This window comes from Lygodium microphyllum, chromosome 16, assembly GCF_053477565.2.
Source record: "Lygodium microphyllum isolate KBCC chromosome 16, Lygodium_microphyllum_v1.1.10, whole genome shotgun sequence".
Classification (NCBI taxonomy): domain Eukaryota; kingdom Viridiplantae; phylum Streptophyta; class Polypodiopsida; order Schizaeales; family Lygodiaceae; genus Lygodium; species Lygodium microphyllum.
The window spans coordinates 23,812,079-23,839,704 of record NC_141150.1 but is presented as its reverse complement, the minus strand read 5'-3'; positions in this window follow the sequence as shown (position 1 = coordinate 23,839,704).

The following is a 27,626-nucleotide window of genomic DNA, read 5'->3' as shown; positions in this document are numbered from 1 at the left end:
GTAATTGGATCTTTGTGACTTTCCCAAGAGTCACTGTGACTAAAACACTATTTGTCCCATTTTTCAATTGCACCATATATGAATGGATCATGGGTTGAGAGGCCTGATCATCATCATAGGCAACATCCTAGGTATATTGAGCCTTGATCATCATACACATCAACAAACTACATAATCACCACCATCATATCACAGAAGTGACACCCCTAGATCTACCAAAAAGTTATCTCATTACTCGAACAGACCCACATACTCATTACAATATCCCTCTTCGCACAAAGCTAGGATCCTAGATCATAAATTTATCCATGGAGAGAAAAGGTTATATGCCACTCATTAAAGAGTATTGCATGACCAAGGGGGACTAAAGGCTATAAAAAGCCTTGATCATAAGGCTTGGGGCTATTCATTGTTTGTAATTTGTTTTTCGCTCTATTGGTCACAAGAGAGAGAGAGAGAGAGAGAGAGAGAGAGAGAGAGAGAGAGAGAGAGAGAGAGAGAGAGAGAGAGAGAGAGAGAGAGAGAGAGAGAGAGAGAGAGAGAGAGAGAGAGAGAGGTAAGATCATATGAGAGAGATTTTGTGTGTGTGATACATTTCAGAGAGCTACTTAGAGTTTATCATATGGTTTGAGCTTGAGGGGAAGTGTTAGAATATCAAGCTCCCATTTGTATGTGTGTGATAGAGAAAGAGGGATTGAGAGAGATAAAGAGAATGAAGAGATGGTGAGGGAGAGAGTGAGAAATAATAGAGATATATAGGGCGGGCAAGAGTTAGAAAATATATAAAGGAGAGTGTAATATAGAGAGAGTGTATGTTTGAGATATACAAGGGGAGAGTAAGAGATATAGAGGCAAAGAGTGAGATAGTAACATATATATATATTAATATGACATGAGTAAGGAGAGGGAGTGAGAAGACAAATAGATGAGGGCCGTGATCCAAAAATCCAAGCATCAAGCTCCTTCATCATCGTTCTTTCTCCTTTTCACAAATCACCTTACTTGCAAATCACTCTCCTTGCTCCTTCTACCTACTTTAAATGTGAACCCTATTACCTATACCAACCCTTTTCCATCCCTATCACACTACTTCTTGAAATGAAAGGAATGTTTTTACTATTTTTGAATACTAAGAATTAATTTATCCAAAATGCATTCATTATTAGATGTGTGCATTAGACCTTCCCAAGATTAGATGGACTAGCTTGTCACCAAGGGATTTGGATTACCACTCCACATTGCTAGGATTAGCACCAAATGTGAGAGGTCTCTTCATAGGGACTTGTTTTGCTAGAACGTGTCTAATAGCTAAGTGGAACTTTGGTTGTAATTCCTTGGGTCTACCAAAGACTAGCTTACCCCCTATGAGCTCGAGTGGACCTCCCAAAAGGTCTCAATGCTAGTTGAGAATGGACTTGGTGGGTTTATTTTGGCCTTCGAGAAGAGTAAATATGGAATGAAATAGTTATTGAAGTAAGAATAAAGCTAATGAAATTCGAATTATATTTTTTTCCAAATAGTTTTTTTCCCTTATATTCATATTTGTGCCTAACTTATGTGAAGGAATATTGTTTAATAGATTAATTAACAAAGTCATTTTTATATGTTGAACTAAATTATGTTGGGATAATTAGAAAACTAAAAATACTCCTCGAGAAAATCATGTGGTAAGATCCCAACAAATATTTTCTATGGCAAAGTGGTCTTGGTTAGCTAAGAGGCTTCCATAAAAACTCGAATATTAGATTATGACAAAGCTAGAAAGGGTGAAGGAGCACTGATTGTCCTAGTGTGTTGTCCTAGATCCTAAACTAGTATTTGGAGGTATGATTGAAGCCTCATGCATATTTGGAGGTAAAATGGTTAGCAGGTGGTTACTCCTTTTCATGCAACTTTTAGACTCTTCCAAGACAAGTTGAAGGTTTAGGAGTTTAGAGGAGGGTAAAAGTCACAGTCACTTTTTGCTCTAGGCTCCTCTCTCTCTTCCAACAAGCTTTTCCCTCAAGCTCCCATGGTGGATTGCCCCCAAATCTCTTCCTCTTGACACAATCACCCCTCAACCCCAACTTTCAACTGCCCCACAACCTAGTAGAGTGATTCTCTACTTGGCAAGTACCCTTGTGCCATTCAGAAGTGCAACAAGGATAGCAAGCAACAACCCACAAAATACAATGCATTTTGTGCTAAGTTGCCTACTGCATTCTCCTTAGTCCCACCTCCTCCCCAACTTGACCTAGGTGCAAATGGAGTCTCTGGCGCATAAAGCACTCCTTTCCCATGGCAAACTTTGACCTTCTTCTACTCCCTCTTACTGGCCTTCCTTCTTGGTGTGAGCGCACCTTGTTGTACATTGTTTGGGACAACCATTAAAGCTCAACCCAAGCTCTCAAGTCAGTCTATAATCCTTGGAAGTTCATCCTTCAAGATATCCTTTAGCCCTTCTTGACCTCTCTTCCTTGAATTGAACTCATGGAACTCAATATGCAAAGGATTCTTGTGGATAACCATGAAAGCTCCCTTTGAAGCTTTCAATTCCTGAAGATTAAGCTTAAGCACAAGCATAGGAGTCTCTACCATCAATGGAAGCATCAAATCTTTGAAGGATTCATCCATTGGAGTAAACTAATTAACAAAACTTGCTTGATGGAGAACTTGGCATCATGGTGGAACATGCTTCATCTATCTACCCCAAACACTGAAGAGATATGTCAATTCAATCTTAATCTCTTATTTTAATCCACTTGCTAAGCTCAATCCCTTTTTTTGAGAGATTATGATTGCATATGCCCTCTTAGTTTAATCTTTCATTGTATACATGTTACCCACCTAAAATCAATGACCCATTTGCCTTCCAATGCATCATGATTAAATCTCCATCAAATTTTCTTGCTGACATTAACTTTTATCTAATCATATATGTCTTGGATTAATCCCACGTGAATCATAAGCCATTGCAAAAGGGTAAGTAGTAGCCAATGCATCACCGAACTACCAAGGTAAGCCCTACCCAATCTCTTGTCTAATCCCTACATCTCATGAAAAGGTCTAATGCTTATTTTCCAACGCACCTCATGCTAGTTTCTTAATTCAAAATGTTTGCTATGTATTCTCTGGTTGAGGAAAAAGGAAAATTCCAAGCAAGATGGTAAGCCAGAAGTTAGGTGACCCTCCCTTACCACTCAAGACCCTAAAGGGGTGCACAACCCAGCCTAGGGTTAACTTTGTCCACCTCTTAGTGATTTAGAGCCCGATACTTGTATGCAGGTGCACTTACACTCCATGGTCACCCCATCCCTAATAAAATACCCCTATTGGACACACCTTCAATGATCATGGTATCCATGTATGGCACTTGACATGTATGCAGTCAAAGGAGATGTATGACACTAAAATCCACTTATGCAATGATGACAGAGCAAATGGATATGTAAATATATTTGGGATATTGTTGAATCTTTTAACCTTAAAAACACTTTTCTAAGGTTAGTATATCTACTAAGACTATTACATCCTCTTCCCCTTAGAGAAATCATGATGCTCTCCATCCAAAAATGTAAAAAAAGATGGTACCTTTGTTAATCTCTTGATTTAAAAAAGAGCCAAAGAGAGTTTGCCACATATACAAGAATATGATATTGTTATCTCCTCTACCCTAGAGATAGTAGAATCCATTTTATAGCTCTCTCCTCTTTTTTAATTGAAATGATCTAAAGTCTAACATGGTTTAATAGTCTCAATAGTCCTATTCACTAACAAAAGCTGTCAAAAGATATGATGAAGTTAATAGTCGATGTTTTGAAAGTTAAGAGATCCTTTTTAATCAAAATATCTAAAGTCTGATATGTTTTGGAAGCCCCAATAGTCCTAATCACTAACAAAATCTATCAAATACATGACAAAGATAGGATTTGAAGTTAATACTTGCTATTTTGAAAATCAAGAGATCTGACTACATAACTTGTTTTTGACACCCATTCATCTAAGCTCTCTTGATTCTCCTTCTTCAATATCCTCTTTGAGTTTCTTTCTCTCCATAATATATGTTCTTTGATTTTTTTCCCCATAGCATGTACAAGAAGGCATTCTTCTTGTTTCATGAATTCTTGCATAATCTGTAATAGAAGTTAATGCAAAAGTTAGAAGGCCAAAGTCTTTACTATAAATGATTAGATTACCATGATACCATTCTCTAAGGGCTACCACAAAGTGAAAAAAGTTAAAGAAAGGATGTAAAATATCATTGGAAGGGATGTATTATTACTTCTAAAGCTGCACCTCAAGAATATTTGCTCAACTTCACCATGTTTATATAGCTAAGATATATACTTGCCTCCAACTAAATGTATTCCTCTACAAATACACATTAAGTTTTAATAAAAGTAATACACTTATTTTTTGTTCTATTATTGTAAGTAATAAAAATGAATTATTGTCTATGTAGACATATTTTCATCAACAAGTATTGAGCAGTAGCCTATGGAGAGCTTGAGTGATACTTTCCAAGATATTACAAAATATAAGAGACACATTGGAGTTCTTGACAAGAAAATACAAGTTCAAGATATAAATTCTTGTGATAGCACTTGCACAACTTGGTTTGTGATAACACTTGAAAATCTTGGTTGTGCACACTCAACTCACAAAACAAAACAAAACAAAGATATAAGCTTGAGCTCAATAGTGTACCCCCATTGAAAAAATAGCTAAATGCACTCTGCCTTATGGAATTTCTATACAACTTAGTGATGTAATTTTTGGACCAAGAATAAAAATAGTTGAAGATTTATTTTTACTCATTGGTATAGTTGTGGAAAAACATTTTCCTAGAAATTTTCACTTTTTGATATGATTTTACAAACAATAAAGTATTCAAATTACATTTTCAAAAGGACTTCATTCCATCATTCGATTTACAAAAATATAAGTATATATGTATAGAAGTTCCAAATGATCATTTACACTTCAAGTAAATTGTTAGGATAAATATATAAATGTTATAATAGATTTTTAGTATAAACACATTGTATGTTTTTTGACAAGACAAGACAATTTTTGGATATATGTTCAAGGTTAATGGTGTAGACCATTGAAAAAAGAGTTAAATATTATTTACCTTATATATCTTGTACATCTCTCATTATTGTATTTTTTGAACCATGAATATATAAACCATTGAGAATTTGGTCTTGTTCGTTAGCACTTCTTGTGAATAACCATTTGGAAAAAACTTTATATACTTTAACATGATTCTATATGTAAAAATATGTTCGATTTATATGCCCAAAGTATTTTATTATATCATGAGTTACAAGATGTCAATATATGTTTATAAAGATATACAATAAACATCTACCTTTAGAGTGTATTTCTTGGATATTAGCAAATTATTAGCAAAAGCAATAAAAGAAAATCTATTTACATGATAACAAGTGCAAGAAAGGAATGTACACAATATAGTCTAGCATGATTATGTATTACAATAAAAGTTTTCATAAACTTAAGTGAGTTCTTAAGGGAAAATACCAATATTATAAAGTAGATTGTTATAAATACAAAATATATGATAGTTTATTAGGCTATCATATCAATTGAAAAGCTTTATAGTCAAAAGTCATCAAAATATAAGATTAGCAAAAGGGTTGGATGCATTCACAAGAAAAGCAAGTGTCTCAATCTACTTTTTGTAGATCATTTTCTTTATTTTAAGCTCTTTTTTAACCTTCTCATCATGTTTAGTATAAGGTGAGCAAGAGTTCTAGCCATGCTTCAACCCCTTATTTGCACAATATTTGATATTTTTACTTTTTCATGATTTTCTCAAGTTTTTCTCAACTATAATTAGAATCTTTGATTGTTTTGATTTTTAAGCTTTAGAATAATTGTCACTATTGGATTCAATAATGTGATATATGCTATAATCTTTATTTTTATGAGCCCTTATACTTGTAAAAAAGATTATAAAATTTTGTAAATAACATGCACTTTGAAAAAGTTTGAAAAATTAAGAGTTATTGATATGGCATCATTAAGGGGATTTGAGGATGCTAAAATTTCCCTAATCATGTCATATCAATGTCTTATTTTTTATGATTTTTTAATACTTATAAATATTTTTTTGGCAAAAATATTTTAAGAATAGAAAATGAGCTTGAAAATTTTTGAGAATTTTTTTTCAAAGAAAAATATATTTATGAATTTTTTTTTACATTTTTTGACAAGTATAAGGTCTCATAAAAATAAGTATTATAGCATTATTATATTATTATATTCAACTGTGACCATTATCTTACAACTAAAAAGTCTTAGAAAAATCAAAGATTTTTGTTATAGTTGAAGAAAACTTGTGAAAAATATGAAAAAGAGAAAATATATAATACTATGCAAATAGAAAATTCAAGCATGGTTAGAATCCCCTATTCACGTTGTATTAAACATTTCTTATTATTCATAGTTTTTCTAGATGCTCTTGATTAATGTGGTTTGATGCAAAGATTGTTACATCTAGTTTAGAGTATCACTTAATGGAAAGATTATTATAAGTAGTTTAGAGCATCTTAAGCATCATAAGACTTGAAATTTTTTTGATTAGTCATTTACCATTCATTCTACTTATCATTAAACAGTTTGGATCCAAAAGGGACCATATTTTTCAAGAGATATTGGATTAGTATATATTTACTACATCACTTCTATCTTCTATAGTATATATATATATATATATATATATATATATATATATATATATATATAAAGAGGTATTGAATAGTTATATATTTTTGGGATAATATATTCTTTTAGCAATTTCTTTGCTAATTAATATATCTATCATTATATAAATTTTATCTAAGAGGTACTATCTTTTTGAATAGTTATTGAATATAATGTATCTTTGCTAGATAATATATTCTATTCTTTTGAGCTATATAAAAGGATTGAAGAGATGTTGAATAATTATATATATTACCTTACATTTCTTGTTGTAAAGATTTGACTACTAATGACTCATTTATTCAACTCCATTGACTTATCAAAAGTTCATATTATTGTATGTAAAACTCCTAATGATTTATTTATCTAAATCCATTGGCTTGTCAAAAGTTTATGTTATTTTATGTGGAAAACTTTGTATAATATCCTAGCATTACTCTTTAAATTACAATTTTTAAAAAATAAATAAGATCATGAATGCTATAGAGTAAAGGAGATCTATAATCATAAAGATTATTTTGATAGACTTTTTTCGTGAAATATGAGATATATTACATTTGAAGAAAGATATACAAGGACAAAACATGAGTAGTTAGTGATGCTTTCAATCTGAAAAAGACAAATTTATATAAGCAAAGAGAGTAACCCATACCACAAAAAATAATATTCACATGTTCCCAATCTATACATTTTCACTTTGCATTATAATAAGAGTTTTGAGAGGAACAAATAGAGTCAAGTTCTCTCTATTTCTCTCTACAAATCAAGGGGTGATCAATACAATATACAATGTCACTAATACTTTTATCTATTGCTAGGTTAATATTTTTATATTCCAATAGATTAAAAACTTACAATGAACAATGAACATAAAAAATGGAGAAGGTTTACAAATAATAAGATTTTTCCAATCAATACTTTTGTCTACTAGAAATTAAAGTGCTTCCTTTTTTCTAATCAAAATATGTTATCCTTGTTTTATCCATCTATGCTTGATATTAAAAAGTTGATATTATAATAGAGTATAATGAAGATATTCTATTTTCAAGTTCCAAGATTAAGGTGTATATTTTCACTTCCTATTCTATTAGCTTTAGGTTCATGCTCAATATATCTATCCCTACTAGTTCATGTTAATACCACCAACCTCCTTTAACTATTTTATTATGAATAAAATTGAAGAGAGGGAAGAAAAATCTTGGATTCACTTGAAACATAATCTATACTAAAGGAATCGCTTGATGAAGTAAAGATAAGTCACTTGGATGTTGTGACCCAGTTGGGTCTCAAATCTGACGAGTTGATCTCATTTGAGGTCCATGGAGACCCATATCTCTATAGTTAGGTTGACAAGTAAGCAACATTGGTCATTTGAGTAAAGACTCTCTTGATTTTTTATCAGCTTCTCAAGGATTTATGAAAGGAGATGAAGGGAAGGGAGACCAAAGCGGCCTGGTTGTAAGAGATGGATGTGATTTTGGTGAGAAATTTTACAACATAGTATAAACTACTATGAGAAGTAAGAGATACAAAAGAAGAGGAGAGAATGATGATTCAAATGACTAAAGTAGATTTTAAAAAATGTGATTTGATAGGAAAATTAATACTAGAATATTTAATCATTCCATTAAGGAGAATAGGGACTCACAAAGAATTGATTAGCAATCCTTAACCTTGGATTGGTTCGTTTTCAATGGTCATCGTTGTATACCTTTTTGTCCCTTAAACCCCCTACATTCGTAGGCTCCATCCTACTTTTTTGGTAGACTAGCTAGAAAGAAGGGGAGTCTCCCTTTCCTTTTGCCCTGGTAACTAGCCTTTTTCATGATGGGACCACCACTCTTCCAAAAGTTACACATTAGCAACTTAGATTTATTTTTATTTCAAAAAAAGAAATTTTTAGTATTAAATGCTCTCCAAATCAGTTTATATTTTTTAATACTGACAAATGTGGTACTAGGACCTTGCAGAGATAGTTAGATATCCACTTTATGATCCACTACTTCTCCTAAGTACCACATCAATAGGGCGAACTAATTATGACCCCAAAAATTGATTTTTTTTCCTCCTCTCTTAAAATATGGTCTTTTCCATATCTAATGATGCCTAACCATATCATATGTACATCTAAGCATTTTTCATGCTCTCTTTTGTCCTCTATTCTTTCTAAATCAATATTATACTAAAAACTTAATATACTCCATTTCCTCTCTTGTCTTGCATTCCCTAATGGAATCACTTAGAGACATAATCACTTGTAAGAGGAAGGTGGACTTACATGCTCATGTAGATGAAGAGTAAGTTATTACAAAGTCCCCTTACAGCAAGCCTAGATGCAATAACTACTTCTCCTTATCATTTAGAGGAAAATAAAAATATTGATATTTTGATAGATGGTTCCTTGTATCCTAATGACCCTAGCACCAGGCTAAATCTACCTTTCAATTCCACTTCTTCATTGCTCACTTTTGTTGGGGATGGTAAAAAGTGTCTACTAGGTTATTGCTAGTAAGCTACTTTTAAGGACGCTCTCCTTTACATCAAGTATTCTCTCACGTTGGAACTTAAGAACTCCTTGGCTCGACATTACAATCTGTTGATCATCTAGTATAGGATCAGGGTTGGGTACATAAGTATTTAGCAAGCTAGTAATTAATTTTTTTTAAATGGATCCTTAAGTATTTGAAAAGTTGAAACTTATATGCACTATTCCCTAGGAACTTGAGGATCATGTAAGTTCTACAATATCTCAGACTTAGTTTCTTGAATTCTTCCAATGATAGCAAGTTCTTCTTTGGATGGATACATAGAAATACCATGTTTTCTTCTTTGAAGATTTGCTCTTGTCTCTTCGAAGAGTGTTGTAGGCTCTTTAGCGATCCTTAGCCACTTGAATGACTTGTTCATCCATTTGCTCTAGCATCTTCTTGGAGGCTTCTACCTTTAGTGTTGGATTAGAGAAGTTGAGAGTAGTACGGTAGCCTTGTCCATACAAATCTTGGGATGGAATCATCTTGATATTTTGGTAATATGAGGCATTGTAAGCAAAATCTACTAGGGATAGACATTATATCCCCTACTTATGTTATTTGCAGCAATGTGCTCTTAGCATGTCTTTTATGACCTGATTTACTTGCTCTATTTGGCCATCAATTTGTGGGTGATATGATGTACTAAAACATAGTTAGGTACCAATAGCTTTAAATAAGTTCTTCTAGAATAGAGAAGTAAATAGAGAATCTTGATCACCAATTATCCTTTTTGGCAACCCATGAAGTCTAAATATTTCCTTGATAAACAATCTTGCAATGTTTGAAGCATTGTAACCTTTGTTAGCATATCCATAATCACCATAATAGATTCGTATCCTCCTTGTATTGAAGGAAATTCTACCATAGAATCCATGATAATGGATTCCCACTTCATTTAAGGAATGTCAAGAGGTTGAAGTTTGCCTGGAATTTTAACACATTTTGCTTTCACCCTTTGACAACTTAGGCATTTAGTGATATATCACCTCTAAGCTTTTCCTAGGGATGGCTTTTTCTAATTGCATTGAGTGTGTTAGCATAGTTAAGATGTCCTGAAAATGAAGAGTCATTCACTTCCCAGAGCATCTTTTTCCTCAATAATGCATAATATTTTGTTGAAGTACACGAGCTCTACATCAATGAAAATCTTGGTACTTGAGTTGCAACTTAGGATCTTGATCCTTAAGTTGAACATCCCTTCTTAATTGTTGATACACTTAGGGTCCTTTGCAGGTTCATTTTGTACCATTTGGATGGTGGCCTTACTTGGCATTGACACTATAACAAATAGTGATTTTGCTCTTGAGGGTTCTTCTACCAATGAGAGCATTGAGAAATGCCTTGCAACTTAAATCATCCACAACTATATTTTCCTTGCTTGGCTTGTATTTAATCTTGAAGTCGTATTCTTGCACAGATTCAATTCATCTTCATTGTCTCATGTCTAGATCCAGTTGGGTAAATATCCATTTGAAAATTTAGTAATCTACTAGCAAGGTGAGTTTCTTGTGAAGCAAGTAATGTCTCCACAACTTGATATCATGGATCATAGCCAATAGTTCTAAGTCATGAGTAGAATCTGTTGAGATTTTTGCAATCACACCTACTTAGCCTCTTTGTATGGAGTAGTGTGGGCTCAAGACTAGAATCCCATATGCACAGTAGGAGAAGTGCTACCATCCAGTTTCTATAAAGCATTGTACTTGCTCTCTTTTCTAATGCAATGTCATAGTACTTTTGTCCTTCAATAAAGTCTCTATGTCATTGTCAATCGATACACAAGATTGTGTTTATGAGTCCAAGCTTCCATCTTGGAACCTAATTCACTTGTGTAACAGTTAGTCATGTTAGTGTCTTCATGAACTCACTCTTTCTCTTCCAACCTCCATAGCTTCCACATTTGCCATGCTCTAGATTCCACATATTTTACATGGTATCAGAGCTTAGTTGAGCATGGCCTTAGCTCAACCTATCTCTTCTCTCTACTCTTCCAAGTTCTTCTAACCTTAGGTCAACTCATGGTTCCAATTTTCACTCTACCTTCGGTGAAGCTTCAATGGATGCCATAGCTAGAAAAGACCCTACTTGCTTGGAGGAGTTGGATCTCTCCATCCAAGAAATATCTCATCTTTTTATCTTCTAGAATATCATTCCTAAAGTCAAGACACTTCTCTTTGGCCTATCAAAGCTCAAAATTTCTTGTTGCAAAGCTTGGCATTGCATCTACAACAATTTGCTGCCCAGAATGCGCCTATTGTTGTTCGTACTACTAAGACTGCACCTACAGTCTGTGATGTTGACGACCACCATCGAGCATTGATAGCCTATCAATTCAGCTTCATTTCCATATAAAAAAATTTAAAACTGATCAAGTATAGCTCCTGCAATGTCAAAAAAACGAGGCTGCCCCTAGAAACCCTAACTGTGACTCCATAACCATTTTCACCTAAGCTAAAAAATCTTATCATTTTCTCTCTCCTGCCACTTGGAGCAACCCATTGCCACTCTAATCTAATGTCCCAGCATCAAATCAAGGAGGGGAAGGACTTGGAAAGATTGAAGAAGGATTGATGATCCCAAACTAAGAAGATTCAAGTTCGTCATCAACTCAGACATAGTCTTTACATAGTGTGTTTTCACACTGTCATTACTTGTGTCTCTTGGCACAATGTAATATGCTCTTCCATTGATTAAATCTGAGAATTCTGGAGTTGATTTACTGATTTCCTACAAATCCAACATGGGAAAAGACTCTCCAATATCTTGCTTCAAAGGATTTTGGTTTCACACTTGGCAAACCTGCATCAAACTCATCCTGATGATGAAAGGCCTATGGGCCATTACCACTCGAAAAGAGAAGAAGCCTTGTGATGCGAACCTTGTAGTCACTTGGCAAAAGAATGAGAATAAGGCTCAGGCCATTATCAAATTGGAGCTAGACAATAGCTATATCCACCATGTGGATAACTGTGATACTTCACAAGATACATGGAAGAGACTTGACACTTTGTTTGGTGCACAGTCTAAGTCATCAAAGTATGGTCTCTTGATTGAATTTTTTAGGCTTGAAATGAAGTCCAACACATCACTTGCCATACATCTAAATTACATGGAAGGACTTCTAACCTAGCTTGTAGGAATCAACATCAAAATGGAAGAAGATATTTGCGTTGGTGTTCTACTTAAAAGTTTGCCTCTTGAATATAATAATGTATCAACAACTCTAATCAATATGCCAAACCCTGAGCTTTTTGATATCCAAGCATCATTGTTAGAGGAGGAAAAGAAGCTAAAAACTAAGGAAGAACCAAGCACCTCTAGAGATGAACAAGAATTATATGTTGGCAACAGGTACAAAGGCAATAAGAATTAGCTTTTCTATGACTTCTACAAAAGGATCAGACACACCAAGAAGTTCTGCCACACCAAAACGAGGTCCCAAAAGGCCTATCTAGGCTGTTAAAGAAGAAGAAAAAGAACATGGAGCAAAAGAAGAAGAAGAACACTAGGAGAAGGACAAACCTCATCACTCCTTTTATTCGAATAGACTTTTTTAGCCTTGTATTTCCTAGCCTTGTACTACAGCCTCTGTACACTTTGTGAGGCTCTTGATACAGCCTTTGGATGTCCACCATGTTTGTGGTACCCATACTTAGCGCAATAGCCTCTGGTGTTTTGCTATGTTTATGGTGTGCCCACACTTTGCAGAGTTGCTCTCACTAAATCCTCTACAAACTTTGTACTTCTGGTTGTGATTGAGGAGGGGTGTTGAGATTTCTGCAATCACACCTACTTAGCCTCTTTGTATGGAGTAGTGTGGGCTCAGGACTAGAATCCCATATGCACAGTAGGAGAAGTGCTACAATCTAGTTTCCTATAAAGCATTGTCCTTCCAATGTCATAGTACTTTTGTCCTTCAATAAAGTCTCTGTGTCATTGTTAGTCGATACACAAGATTGTGTTTATGAGTCCAAGCTTCCATCTTGGAACCTAATTCACTTGTGTAATAGTCAGTCATGTCAGTGTCTTCATGAACTCACTCTTTCTCTTCCAACCTCCATAGCTTCCACATCTGCCATGCTCTAGATCCCGCATATTTTACAGCATCACTTCTTTCACAACTCTATAGCATCCTTGAGGAATAAGCATCTGGATATCCCTCTTACATAAGTACACAACCCAATGTGAGAGAGCTTGCATAAGTCACAATTGTAAATTCTTGATTTAGGTCGAGAAGGTCCAAAGTGAGAGTAATCACTTTGAGTTTATCAAAGCTAGGTTGCTTGATTGGAGTCTATACTATGCAAGTTTTCTTCTTTAGCAAGTTTGTAAGAGGTGCAATGATCAAGGCAGCATAGTCCTTGATAAAGACTTTGCGCGAACCATTCAATCTTAAGAATCTATGCACTTCTTTGATTGACATTGGGGGTGGACATTCTTATACATATTTAACCTTGATAGTGTTGAAGGACGATGCTCAGATTAGAAAATCTTACGAGCCACTGACTACGTATATCCCTTGCACTGATGAGGATGAGCAAGATTGGATGCATGTGCTAGCCACAATCAATCTGCCATTCATAATGAGGAATATGAGCAAGCTAGTAAGGGAATTGGTAAGCCTAGAGACACACCCTCAGTACCAGTTTTCATGATAGCTAGGAGCTTGCATGGGTGACCCGCCTCTATCACATTCCACATCTCAAACAACAAACGAGACCTCCACGAGATCTTAGAGCACCTGATAGACAAATTAGCTAGTAACCTAGCCGCAAATCTTAAACCACTCATGGATCTCTTGATGTGAACCCAAGTGGTGATGGACCAAGGTGCATGATCTAAACTTGATGTACTATTTGGCCTTAGTCATCGATTACAAGGGAATGCACTTAGGAGACGACAAATTGTCAGATGATGAATATGAAGACTATTGTTCCTCCAATGACAAGAGCAAAGAAGAGATTGACACGGTAGAGTACGACACTGAGGGGCATGTGATTGAACAAATATAGGCAGACTCCAAACCACTAAAGAAGAGCATCTTCAGAATTGAGAAAGGATTCATGCAAATGGGTTGTGATTGCACTTGGTTGGAGCACATAGGAGCGATTGATTATGAAGAAATGGATCTTGCCCAACCAAGTGTTGCACTAGTACACAAGTCAAAACCACCATCAAAGTTATGACCTCTAGGAGAGACTCCCTCTTCTAGCAAAGATAGAGAGTTCAATTCTGAGTTAGAAGTGGGCTCGGACAAAGATCTTGAGATACCCCGACCACCTAAGACCAAATGCACTAAAGGAGACCTACCAATCGACCTAAGGCATCAAAGGTTGAAGGAGGAAAGAAGGAAACAACCTAGGGATCCACAAGCTGAGTAGAGGAAGCCACAAGACCTACCAAAACGATTCACAAGATTTAAAAAAGATGATAGGGTAGTAGTCTTGCTAGGAGCCAAAAGACAAGGGCAAGCGAGGGAGCCTATAGAGGGACCTGCCAAAGTCAAGGAGATCAATCTAGCTAAGGAAGGAGAGACACCCCGACCTGTTTTTATGGCCAACAATTTAACCAAGGAAGAGGAGACAACTCTTATTGCTCTCTTGTGAGAGTACATAGACGTATTCGCTTGGTCTCTCAATGAGCTAAAAGGGGTAGATCCAAGTTTAGTGACTCATAACATCTCGATGACACCCAATGCAATGCCAAACAAGTAATGACCATATCTAATGAATTCCAAACATGCTCACACTATCAAAGAGGAAATCGATAAGTTGCTAAGAGTAGGATTCATTTATGAAATCAAGCACATGGGCTGGGTGTCACCCATAGTGATTGTAATGGAGAAGAATGGAAAGATCAGAGTGTGCATTAATTAAAGGGAAGTCAACACTACCACAAAGAGAGACAATTATCCATTACCACACACTAAGCATATGCTCAAGAGGGTGGTTGGTAAAGAGTCCTACAGTTTCTTGGATGGATTCTCCAGATACAATCAGATCCAACTACATCTGGATGATAGGCATAAGACCGCATTCGCTACCAAGTGTGGCATCTTTGCCTACATACTCATGCCCTTTTAGTTGACGAACGCACCGGCCACATTCCAAAGGCTCATGTGTGCCATTTTCAAAGACATGCTTAGGTGAGAGTTAGAGGTATTCATTGACAATTTAAGTGTCCACTCTAATTGGAAGGAACACCTAGACAACCTCCAAGTAGTCTTTGGAAGATGTAGATAGTACCATCCCTCGTTGAACCCCTTGAAGTATCAGTTATGGGTAAAGCATGGATAGGGCACATGGTATCAAAGAATGGCATTGCCACTGACTTCTCAAAAGTTAGGGTTATCGTCAATTTTCCACCACCAAGTGATTACAAAGGGAGTACAGTGCTTCCTCATCCATACAGGGTACTATCGACAATTTGTGTTGAACTATGCATTAATTGCTAGGCCTCTATAGAAACTATTGGTGATATTTGAATGGACCAAGGAATGCCAGTGCAAATATGAAGAGTTGAAGAAGGCCCTAACCACAACACTAATCCTAAGAGCCCCAAACTAGACCATAACCTTCCATGTTCACATTGACACCTTGAAGTTTATCATGGAAGATGTGTTGTGCGAACCACGAACTACTTGAGAGACCCATTGAGAAGGCTCCGACTTAGGCAAATCATCCTTAAAATACAACTATATCAGTTGATAGTAAGACAAATCTATAGGTTGGGGCAAGATGGCTTGTGCATAGATGTGTGTGCAAAAATGAGATGCACGATGCACTTGCAGAAACACACGATGGAATTGCAGGAGGGAACTTTAGCAGAGACACGATGGCCTGCATGGTGCTGCAAGCTCAACTATGGTGGCGTACTCTTTTCTGAGATACATCATGATTTGTCAATGGAGCAAGGTACCCCTTTGCAAGGACAAAATGGAGTTAAGTCCAGGAATTGCAAGACAAGCATTCGAGAAATGGAAAATTAACTTCATTGGGTCGATTAGTCCTATGGCATAGTATTCACAGGCCAAGTACATCATCGTTGCCTACAGACTATCTCACAAAATGGACAGAAGCATGAGCCACGAGGAAAAATGATGCTAGAACCATCGCTAAGTTCCTTTGGGAGTAGGTGACCTCACGATTTGAGTGCCTTATTGAACTAGTTAGTGATCAAGGCACACACTTCATTAATGAAGTGATGGTTCACCTCCTGTCGACCTTTTTTATCATCCATAAAAAATCCTCACCCTACTACCCTCAAGTGAATGGCTAGGCTGAGTCTACTAATAAGATCTTAGTGAACATTCTAGCCAAAGTAGTCTTTGCCTCATGCAGTGACTTTGGGACAACAAACTAATGGTAGCCTTATGGACCTATCAAACAGCCTATAAAACAAAGTTCGAACAGACTCCCTTCAAGTTAACCTATAGTACTGAAGCCATTCTACCTGTAGAATTATTTTTCTTGAGCCCAAGAGAGCCATTCAAGAGAAATAGGATGGAAAGGAGGCATGGACAAAGCGCCTAATCAAGCTAGAACGCTTATCATAGACTCGACTTCTAGCCACCCATTTGATGATTTGTGAAAAGGCACGCTGCAAGAGTTGCTTTGACAAAGCACGTCAAGCAGTGAGAATTCGAATAGGGTGACTGAGTGTTGTTGTACTCAATAAAAGGCCATAAAAAGAAGATGAAGTTCAAGGGATTAGGGCCTTTTCAAGTCTGCACTATTAATAGAACTGGCAATGTAGAGCTTGAGACCCTAGATGGAGAGGGCATAGGCTTCTACAACGATAGTCGCATAAAGAAGTACTCCCCTCCCACACATCCACTACACAAGCATCCCATGTTAGAGTCCCCTACAAAGGTCCGAGTTGCCACAATAATGAAAATTGAGAAGGAAGATGAAGATGTAGTAGCACATGCTTACCTGTGCATAACGGTCACTACCCAATAGACACATACCTTCGACGCATTGATTGATGATGGAGAAAATTTTAATATCTTGATTCACGATCATTGGACTCAAATTGGTTTCCCACAACTACAACCTAGCAATGCCAAACTTAGCCCATTTGGGAGCTGATCATATGCCCTTTTAGGAAAATGCAAAGTCACAGCCTCTATTAAGTCTGAAAGCATACCCCTAATTTTTTATGCGTTTCTGAATACCAAAGATGGTGGTAAGGAATCACTGTTAAGATGCTTATTTAAAAAGCAAGCACATTATAATGTCGACTAAGAGTCTTAGCATATTCACCTTGCTAATGGCAATGCACAAATAGTCACGGCTTTCAATAAGGGCAACACAACTCCATCAATGCTTGCAAGGCCACCAGTAGAGAAACCCACCACCAAGTCTAAGAAGGGGGTCGAGACTTGTCACAACCCACCACACCACACTGTCATCACACCACTAAGATCAAATCTAAGGCCCCTAAACTACAAATCAAATGGGTGCCTAAACATCAAGGACTACTTCCTAAGAGCCTGCAACCATGACCTCACAAACCTAGGGACTCATGCTCGAAACCTAGGAGGCAATGAAGCAACTATAGACACCGACAAACGGTCAAGCTGAGATGGGTCTCCAAAACCTTTTCGCAAGTGCAAGGCTATTACAAGGGAAATATCTGGATATGGGTAACTAAAACCAAGGGAGCTAGCGGCTCTATTCAAATGCCACCCTCAAGCTCGACTATACAAAGCCACACAACAGATTTGGTACTAAGGCCACAAAAAACTTAGGTTGCAAAGCCCCTAGAGCCCAACATTGTTGACCTTATAGAACCTCAATGAGTCAATTGACTGAAATCGTAGCTTATTGACTCCAAACCAACCTAACCTAACACTGCTACTGCTACTCAAGCCTCGCAAAAATTTAGTAGCACAAAGTCAGAATTTCAAACCAAGCTTAGCACACGAGATGCCAAATGGCACACTCAGGAGTAGCCGCAACTATAGACGTCAACCGCCGTTGAGCTGTTGAGTCCACAGTCAAAAACCCCATCCTCCAACAAGTCTTGAACCCTCTTATGAATGACAATCGATCCTTCTCTTAGCCACAGATTTAGCTAAAAATATGGGGGATGACTTGGTTGGTTGCCTTCGGATTTGGATGCAACATTTATCACGCTTGCTAAAAGCTATGACCGATTAGACCTAGGTCTTTTAGATTAGCCTTTAGCAACGGAGATATGCACACTACCTTACTCATTGGGAAGAATAGGAATTCATATTCATTAAGGCTCCTAAGGAAATTGGAAAACTAATTGCCATCAAGATTTCCCACGAACAAGCACACAAGCAATGCCTCATTACATCTTACAACAAGGGCATGGTCCTTGGCACAAACCATGAAATTGAGGAGTTAAAACAGCTAGCTACCAAGGACTCCCCTTTCTTGTGACAATGGTATGATCTTTGGCTTCAATGGGAGCAAGAGGGCTACCAAATCATAACCATCATTGAGGAGAGACATGCAATCAAGACCTTGGAACATGACCCAACTTAGTAGCCCCAACCTGCTATAAGGTATTGACCACCATTTGCAACCGGCCCCTTGAAGAGCACATCATGACTCACCCCTACCTAGATTGCATTTTGATAGAGAAGGAGTTACACATTTCCAGCCGAGTAGGCTTTGGTGATTTCCTACTAGATGTCCTCACCTACTTCACCCATGTAAGTGTACGACCTGTAGACATGGACCATTATGCTCAGATGGAGTACAACCCAAACTTCTATGCTTGGCTCATACGAAGTTGAAACACCATCAACGCGCACTAAATAGCCTCCACTCTTCAATCTCTCATCCTAAGAAGGATTCTTCTCATCTCTAAGGGGGAGGGGGTAGGGTGGGAAACATAATGGAACATAAAAGGTGTCGAACATTTTAAAAAACCCTACAACCTTAATCAATGTTCAAAAACAGGAAAGAATGCATAAAAATCAACTCATGATTGAGGAAAAATGTCAAATTTTTTTTGTGGAATGCATGGACTGTTTAAAGGAAAATTCTCTTTCTATATTTAAGCATTTTAGTTTACATAAGCATTTTTTCCATCTCCTACACATCTTTTCGCAAAATTTATCTAAAGAATAATGGTGGTGAGCTATGGCTTCATGATAGGCACATAGAATGGTAGGATAGGAGAAAACCAACAAGCTGCCCTTCTTAGAGGAAGAGCAAGCAAAGTATGGCCTCTCAGTGGAGACAAGGGCCTATAACCAATTCAAATTTAGGCACATCTTGAATTTGGAACACATAGTCATGGACAAGCCAGCCATCAAGTAAATTGTGAAACAATGCAAGCTATAAAAGTATGTGGAGAAGGTGGGCCAAGCTATGGACTATGAGAAGTGTGCAGAATTCATTCGAACTTTCAACAAGAATCGCGGCACCATCACGGTGCATCAAGAAAATGAAACTTGCCATTGTTGAGCCCTGAGTTGGTGCAGAGAGCATTGGGCCTACCCAACAAAGTTAAAAGATAGCCAAAAAGGGATGCATGCAGCATGTTGGGAATGGACAAAGTGATGGTCCACACCAATGATGGCATTGGCTTAGCTAACATCCCCGACCTCGAAGTCCAACTATAGGCCAACTGTTAGAATATCAAGCTCCCATTACTCTTTAGTTAGTCTATATTTATATGTGTGATCGACATTAGCTGGATATAGCTGTACACGTGTGTGACATTCAATAAGCCGGTGTAGTTAGTGACTTAACCATAGTTAGTCTCAGTTAGTCATACCTATGTGTGTAAGTCTCTTTCAGTTAGTATGATGGAAGAAGAACAAAAATGAGCTGAGGCTCATCTTCCACTCCACTCTGTCTCTCTCCCTCTCTTCCATCATGGTATCAGAGCTTGAATGCCTAAAACCTGAAGGCTTGGTAGTGGCCATCTAACATCAAGACATTAGATCTAAAGAAAACGTCATCAAAGGAGAGTATGCTTGCAGCCCCTTTTTTGCGGAAGCTATATCTTGCTACAAAAATAGTTTTTGGAGAAATGGCCCTTCAATCTTAACCATTTTGACGTGGTCTATAACTTTGCAGAAGAAAGTTTTTTCAAATTTCTCATAGATTTTGTGATATTCAACACAGAATGGTGCAGACTGGCTGTTTACTGCAGTAAACAGCAGGTGATTCCAAGGAATTGGTGGCTTTCATCTTAACAATGTATATGCCCTTATTATCATGCATTTGAGCATGATATTGGAGTGTTAAATGCTCAATTTTGGAGCTTATTTGCAGGCTAGAAACAGTGAACTAGTTGCTGTCTTGAATTTGGAAACAATATACCTACAGGGTTGAAGTATCTGTGATGCTTGTTTGGTACTGAAAATTGCTTGGATCATACCATTTGAGTGGTAGATGATTTTTGGGATATTGTGAGTGTTGAAAGTCCAAAGTTTGGATTTATTTATTGCTGGTTATACCAGGGTATTGGCTGGTTATTGTTTGTAGGAAGGATACCTATCATCTTAACTTCACATACATGCAATATATTTTGACCGATTGGACATGTATCAACTCTTGCATAGAATGGCAACTGAATGAGATGTTTTGGGGCTATTTTGAGCTCTGAATAGTCTTGTTTTAATAGAGAAAATATTGTTGGTTATAGCAATGGGTTGGCTGTATTTGGTACTGCTACTTGCATACTGTACAAACATTGATTCTTGTATGGACATAGTTTGTTGCTGGGATGTTTTGCCACTACCATAGAATGTTTTGAACTGATTTCAGCTTGATTTATGCTCAGTTGACTGAGTTTTTTCATTGTTGGAATACAATTTACAGTAAGTAGGTTGTTAAGAAAATTGTCCTGAATTGCAAAAAACTATTATGAATAGCAGGAAACTGGTCCTAAACTGTAGGAAAATGAGTTAGATACTTACAGGTTGTATACATCATTGAATACCTAAGCTGCAACTATGGAAAATGCTCAAGGCACTAACAATATCACTCAAATTGTGGGAGAAAAGCTGGACAACAAAACTTTTGCTTTATGGAAGTTCCATATGAAGAATTTTTTGGTTGGCAGAGGTTATTGGGACTTATGTAAAAGTGATGAGGCTGCATCTAAAATGCATGAAAGGAATTCAACAAATTATCAAAAAAGGGCTCATAAGCTATGAACTGAGAGAGCATGCAAGGTGTTACATTGGTTTTCCTTATGTATATCAAATGCTATGGTTATATAGATTACTAGATGCACTTCCCCAAAGGATGCATGGGACATACTCATGAAAATTATGGAAATGTAACACATGCAAGAAAGATTCAATTGAAGCAATAGTTCAATAACGTGTCTAGGAATGGCAGAAGCATTCAGACCTACACTACAGAGATCAAGAACATAGCAGATCATCTTGCCACCATTGGATCTTCATTGTCTGAGGATGATATGATTGCAGTGACATTGAATGGACTTGGCAAAGAGTATAAAGCATTTGATACATCTATTTCTATGAGGGCTAAATCCCATGATTGGGATGAGCTGATTACTTTGCTACTGCATGAGGAAGTTAAGCTTGGACTAAATATAGATCATAGTACGTCTCAAAGTAGAGACTTTTTTCTTTACTCTAGTCAGTGTGGTAGAGGCGGCAGAGGCTGTGGCTCTTTTAGAGGTCGAGGAGACACTCGAAATGCTTGTGGACAGCATCAACAAAATACCTGGCACAGCACAAATACACAGGGCTAGTGTGGATCTGGCGGCTTTAAAGACAAGGGGAGATCACTCCATGATAGAGGTGGTGGATCTGGTTCATAGAAATCAATCAAACAAAGATAAGGACTGTCATTACTATGGCATATATGGACACATTGCAAAGGATTGTTACAAGAAGCAGGGAGATATGAAGGCAAAGGGCAAACAGCATGGGCATTATGCATCTTCTAGCGGTGCTCATGATGAGCAGGTTGATAGATTGTTTGCCATGCAGCATGTGTCTAAGAATGTATCTAGGAAGAACAGAGATGAAAGATGGTACATTGATTCAGGGGCATCAAATCATATGACACCCCATGGAGAATGGTTTGATGAGATGGTTGCAGGTTCACATGGTTACGTGTGTATGACACACAACATGACATTCAACACATAGGAATTGTTTCGTTGTTGATGCATGTGATGGAAAAAAAAGAGCCTGCATGATGTATTACGTGTACCTACAATAACCAAGAATCTTTTGTCAATTGGACAGATGGCAGAATAGAATCTGCAAGTGACATTTAATATAGATGGATGCTTTGTTGAAGAATATGATAATGGCTGCAAATTGATTGCTAGAGGCCAAAGAGATGGCAGAATGTTTACTCTTGATGTGTCAATTCCAGAATTGAAATCAGCTGTGTTTGCACATGATGATGGTTCTATACGGGATGTTCAGATATGGCATAAGCAAATTGGCCATGTGAATGTACAAAAGCTGAAATCTATGTAGCAGAAGGAGATTGTGCTTGGACTGCCTAAGTTCAAGTATCATGACTTTGGACATTTATGTGATGCATGTCAGTTTGGAAAGCAAGCACAGTTTCCATTTATGAGACATGTATGGAATAGCTCATGACCCTTGCAGTTGGTACATTCAGATGTATGGGGTCCGTCTCATAATGCTTCGTTTGGTGGTGCTCGTTACTATGTATCCTTCATTGATGATTTCAACATGTATACTTGGCTTTACATACTGAAACATAAGGATGATGTGTTTGATGCATTCAAGGATTTCAAGAAGCATGGTGAAAATGAGTTGAGTTGTAAAATTCCATGTCTTAGATCAAATGGAGGTGGAGAATATGTCTCTAATTACTTTGACAAGTACCTTCCTAAACATGGGATCAGAAGACAATTAACTTGCAGCTATACACCACAACAAAATGGTATAGCAGAAAGGAAAAATAGGGTACTGATAGAATCAGCAAGAGCTATGCTGAATGAGAAGAGTTTGCCAAATGGTTATTGGGCTGAAGTAGTAGTGGCTACTATCTATGTGTTGAATAGAACTCCTACATCAGGGATTCATGATGTAACTCCATACGAGAGATTGTACGGTCATAAACCTGACATTTCACACTTGAGGGTATTTGGCAGCATTGCATATGTGCATGTTCCTAATGAAAAGAGGAAGAAATTGGATCCTAAAGATGTCAAGAGTGTGTTCCTTGGTTATGCACAAGATCGAAAAGCTTATAAGTGTTATGTATCGTCTACACATGAGACATTGATTAGCAGAGATGTTATTTTTGATGAGCTGGCATCGTGGTATGGTAATCCTATTGTAGTGGCTATTGATGGATCAGCTAGCACTAATAATGCTGAAAATACACCTACAATGAGTACATCTATGAGTGGTCCTACAGGTGATGGGTCACCTATAGTAAGTCCTTGATCAAGATGCTTGCGGAGTCGTACTCCTAGTCCATTGACATGGATATGTCAATGAGGGGGAGATTGGATAAGGGAAAAGAAAAAATGCTTGAGGATGTGACAAGTCCACTTACAACAGATTATGAGTCATCTAACAGTGACAATTTGGATAATGAGTTGGGCATTCCGTCTATTATGACACCTGGAGCAAAGCAGAGTCTTTATGTACCACCTCATAAGAGGCAAGCTCAGACTGAGCCACAGTTATGGAGATCTCAGAGAGTTAGAAAACCAATTGACAGGTTTACATACACTGGTTATTCAGCCCGCCATTATGCATATATGGCTAGTGTGATAGGTTATAAAGAACCTACAAAGTTTGATGATGCAATTATATATTATAATTGATGTGTTGCCATGGATGAGTATGTAGCCCTGGCTGAAAATGAGACATGGGAATTGGTTGAGTTGCTTGAATGCAAAGCCCCCATTGGTTGGAAATGGGTGTACAAGGTTAAGTGCAAGTCAAATGGTTTGTTAGAAGGCTATAAGGCCAGGCTGGTTGCAAAAGGATAAGCACAACAATATGGCTTGAGGAGACTTTCAGTCCGGTGGCTAAATTGGCAATAATCAGAACTATCATTACTTTGGCAACATGTAAAGGCTGCAAATTTATGGAAAATGGACGTCATGAATGCTTTCTTGAATGGTGATTTGGTTGAGGAAGTATATATGGAGTAACCTGAAGGCTATATTCACCTGAACTTTTCTACACATGTATGTAAGCTGAAAAAGGCTTTATATGGACTGAAACATGCACCTAGAGCATGAAATGCTCGGATCAGCAGTTATTTATAGCAACATGGATTTAGATTGGGTGATGCAGATCATAGTCTATTCACTAAGAAGACAGATCATGGATATGTGTTTCTAGTGGTTTATGTATATGATTTATCATCACTGGAGATGATGAAGAGGGCATTGCTGAAATTAAATCATGCTTACAGGTTGAATTTAAAGTCAAAGACCTTGGTGAACTAAAGTATTTTCTTGGGATTGAGGTAGTCTCTATGCCTCAAGGTAAGCAGTATGCTCATGACATGTTACAAAAGTATGGCATGGCTGAATGCAAGCCTATGGAGACACCTCTTGATCAGAATGTCAAGCTGCAAATTGATGTTGGGAATGACATAGAGAATGTGACCATGTATCGACACATGGTGGGTAGCTTGATATACTTGCTGTCCTAACTTATGTTATGCAGTGGGGCTGATTAGTCAGTTAATGCAGAAGCCTCGCAAACCACATTTAGATGCAGTCAGGAGGATCATGAGATATGTAAAGGGTACTACATATTATGGGTTGTTTTATGCACATGGAAAATATCTTGACTTGACAGGGTTTATTGATGCTGATTGGGTTGGTTGTGCCTATGACAGGAGGTCAACTAATGGTTATGCATTTGGATTGGGCAATAGTATGATTAGTTGTGGTAGAGTAAGAAGCAACCTATTGTTGCATTGTCTAGTATAGAAGTTGAGTATAGAGGAGATGCCTTAGCAGTTTGCAAAGCAATTTGGTTGATGAAACAATTGAAAGACTTGGGAATACAGCTTGAAAGCACAGTGAGATTGCATTGTGATAACCTTAGCAATGTTATGTTGGCTAGCAATCCTGTCTACCATGCTAGGTCCAAACATGTTGAGGTCCACTACCATTTCATCAGAGAAATGGTTCTTACATGGCAGATTGACTTGATTCATGTGAATACTGAAGACTAGGTAGTAGATATATTTACCAAGTCTCTTGGTAAAGAAAAGTTCATATATTTCAGATAGCTACTTAGAGTTTATCAAATGGTTTGAGCTTGAGGGGGAGTGTTAGAATATCAAGCTCCCGTTACTCTTCAGATGGTCTATCTTTATGTGTGTGACCGACATTAGCTAGATATAGTTGTACACGTGTGTGACATTCAATAAGTCGATGTAGTCAGTGACTTAACCACAGTTAGTCTTTGTTAGTCATACCTATGTGTGTAAGTCTCTTTCAGTTAGTATGATGGAAGAGTAATGGAAGAAGAACAACAATGAGCTGAGGCTCATCTTCCGCTCCACTCTATCTCTCTCCGTCTCTTCCAACACCAAAATGGTGCACACCTTGTCCCCTAACCAAAGGTACAACACATTGATGAGCAGAATCAATGTGCCAATGCTAGAAAACATCATTGCCAAGTCCTTTGATGAGGTGAACTTGAATGGATTTGTGAAAAAGAAGATAGAGACTTTGGAAAAAGCACTGGCCATAGGTGGAAGACCCGTGGGGGGAGAATCCTTGGCCTCCAAAGCTAGGAAGAAGTCGTCATCGAAGGCTTCAACCATTGGGTTCGGAATGGTCTTTCATGGCCATCATTAGAGGGGCTTTACATGAAGTGCAAGAAGACAAGGGAGTTGGCGAGACACCAAAAAGGTCCCCTTCCTGCCAAGAATAGGAGCAATCAAGTGAGAGGACAGAGAGTGATGAAGAAGAGAGCAAGAAAAAGGAGAGAACACACCTGCAAAGAGCATGAAGAGAGTCCAAAAACACTGAGGATAGAAGGAAGAGAAAAAAAAGGAGGAGGCAAAAAGAATAAAAGAGGAATCCAAGAAAGATGAAGAGGAGAGGAGGAGGAAAGCAGAGCAATAAGCCGAGGAGTTAAGGTGGAAAGAAGAAGAAGACATAGCCCTGGCCATCCACATGTCAATGGAGCAGCCCTCAAGGGAAGAAGAGTTGGCTACCATGAATCCTCATGAAGAATAATGCCCAAGCACAAGCTCCCAAGCACAAAATCATGCCACGCCCAGTAGCAGAGGGCAAGGGCAAGGGTCTAATAACCCCATCCCACCTATCCTAATGCCCACCATCCCAGTCTCTGCACCCACCCATGGCTCTTCTACCATGGTGGATGCCACTAACCTTGTGGCCTAAGTGTGAATTATGGTCAATAAATAAATAGTTCAATGTGGAAGTGGAGAAACCCCAATGACTAAAGAAAAAAGATCGACAGCTGCGAATGCAAAGTCCAAACATATAGGACCTCAAAAGGTAGAAGATGGAAGCATCCACAACGACTACTCCTACAGTGCTACCGTCATCTACAAACTATGATGACTACATCAAGGAACTTCTATCACAATTGGAGAGAGAAAAAGAAGAAAAGAAAATATCTATTGCTGAGTTAGAGGCTAAAAAGGAGGCTATGGCAACCTTTCAACTAGAGAAAACCCGCCAAGTGGCCGTGTGTCAAAGAGAAACAAACGAGCTAAAGGAGGAGCTCAAGGCCAAGGGAGGAGAAGAAGAAATATGGCAAGCAAAGCTCACTCTAGAGACACAAAATCTCATGAGCCTACAATGCCATTATGATGAGCTATTAGTATTGTATAAAGACCTACAAAAGAAGAATGAAAAGATCTAGGACACCATAGAGTAGCTAGCAGTAGAAAAAGAAGAGAGGGACTGAAGGCACCAAAAGCACTTAGAAGATTTGGAAAAGAGGGTAGCCTTGGAGCTAGAAGAGAAAAAATTATTAGAAAGAGAAATTGAGGAACATGAAAGGTGACTAAGGGCATTCACCCAACAGCACAATGAGAGCTTGGAGGAAATAAAGAGAGGAGAAAATGAATGAGTAGATAGGAGCGAAGGAAGGGTGAGAGACTTGGTGCACCGACTAGATTTTACAAAAGGTGACAAGGTGTTAGCATAAAGTAGGGCAGCAGCCGCACAAATAAGTTTGAAAGCCCAACAACGCACCTTCCTCAACACTCTCTTAAACACCAACCAATCTGAATAGGAGGAGGCATTTGAATCATTGAGGAAAAAACTTGAAATGGCCCACAAGGCCCTAAGACATGGACTGCGCATCCAAGCACAAGCAGTAGGACCTGAGGACGCAGGGCCATAAGAGCAAAAAAGAGAGGAAAAGACCAACTGAAGAGACAAGGCCAAGCCTGGAAATGGGACAACAAG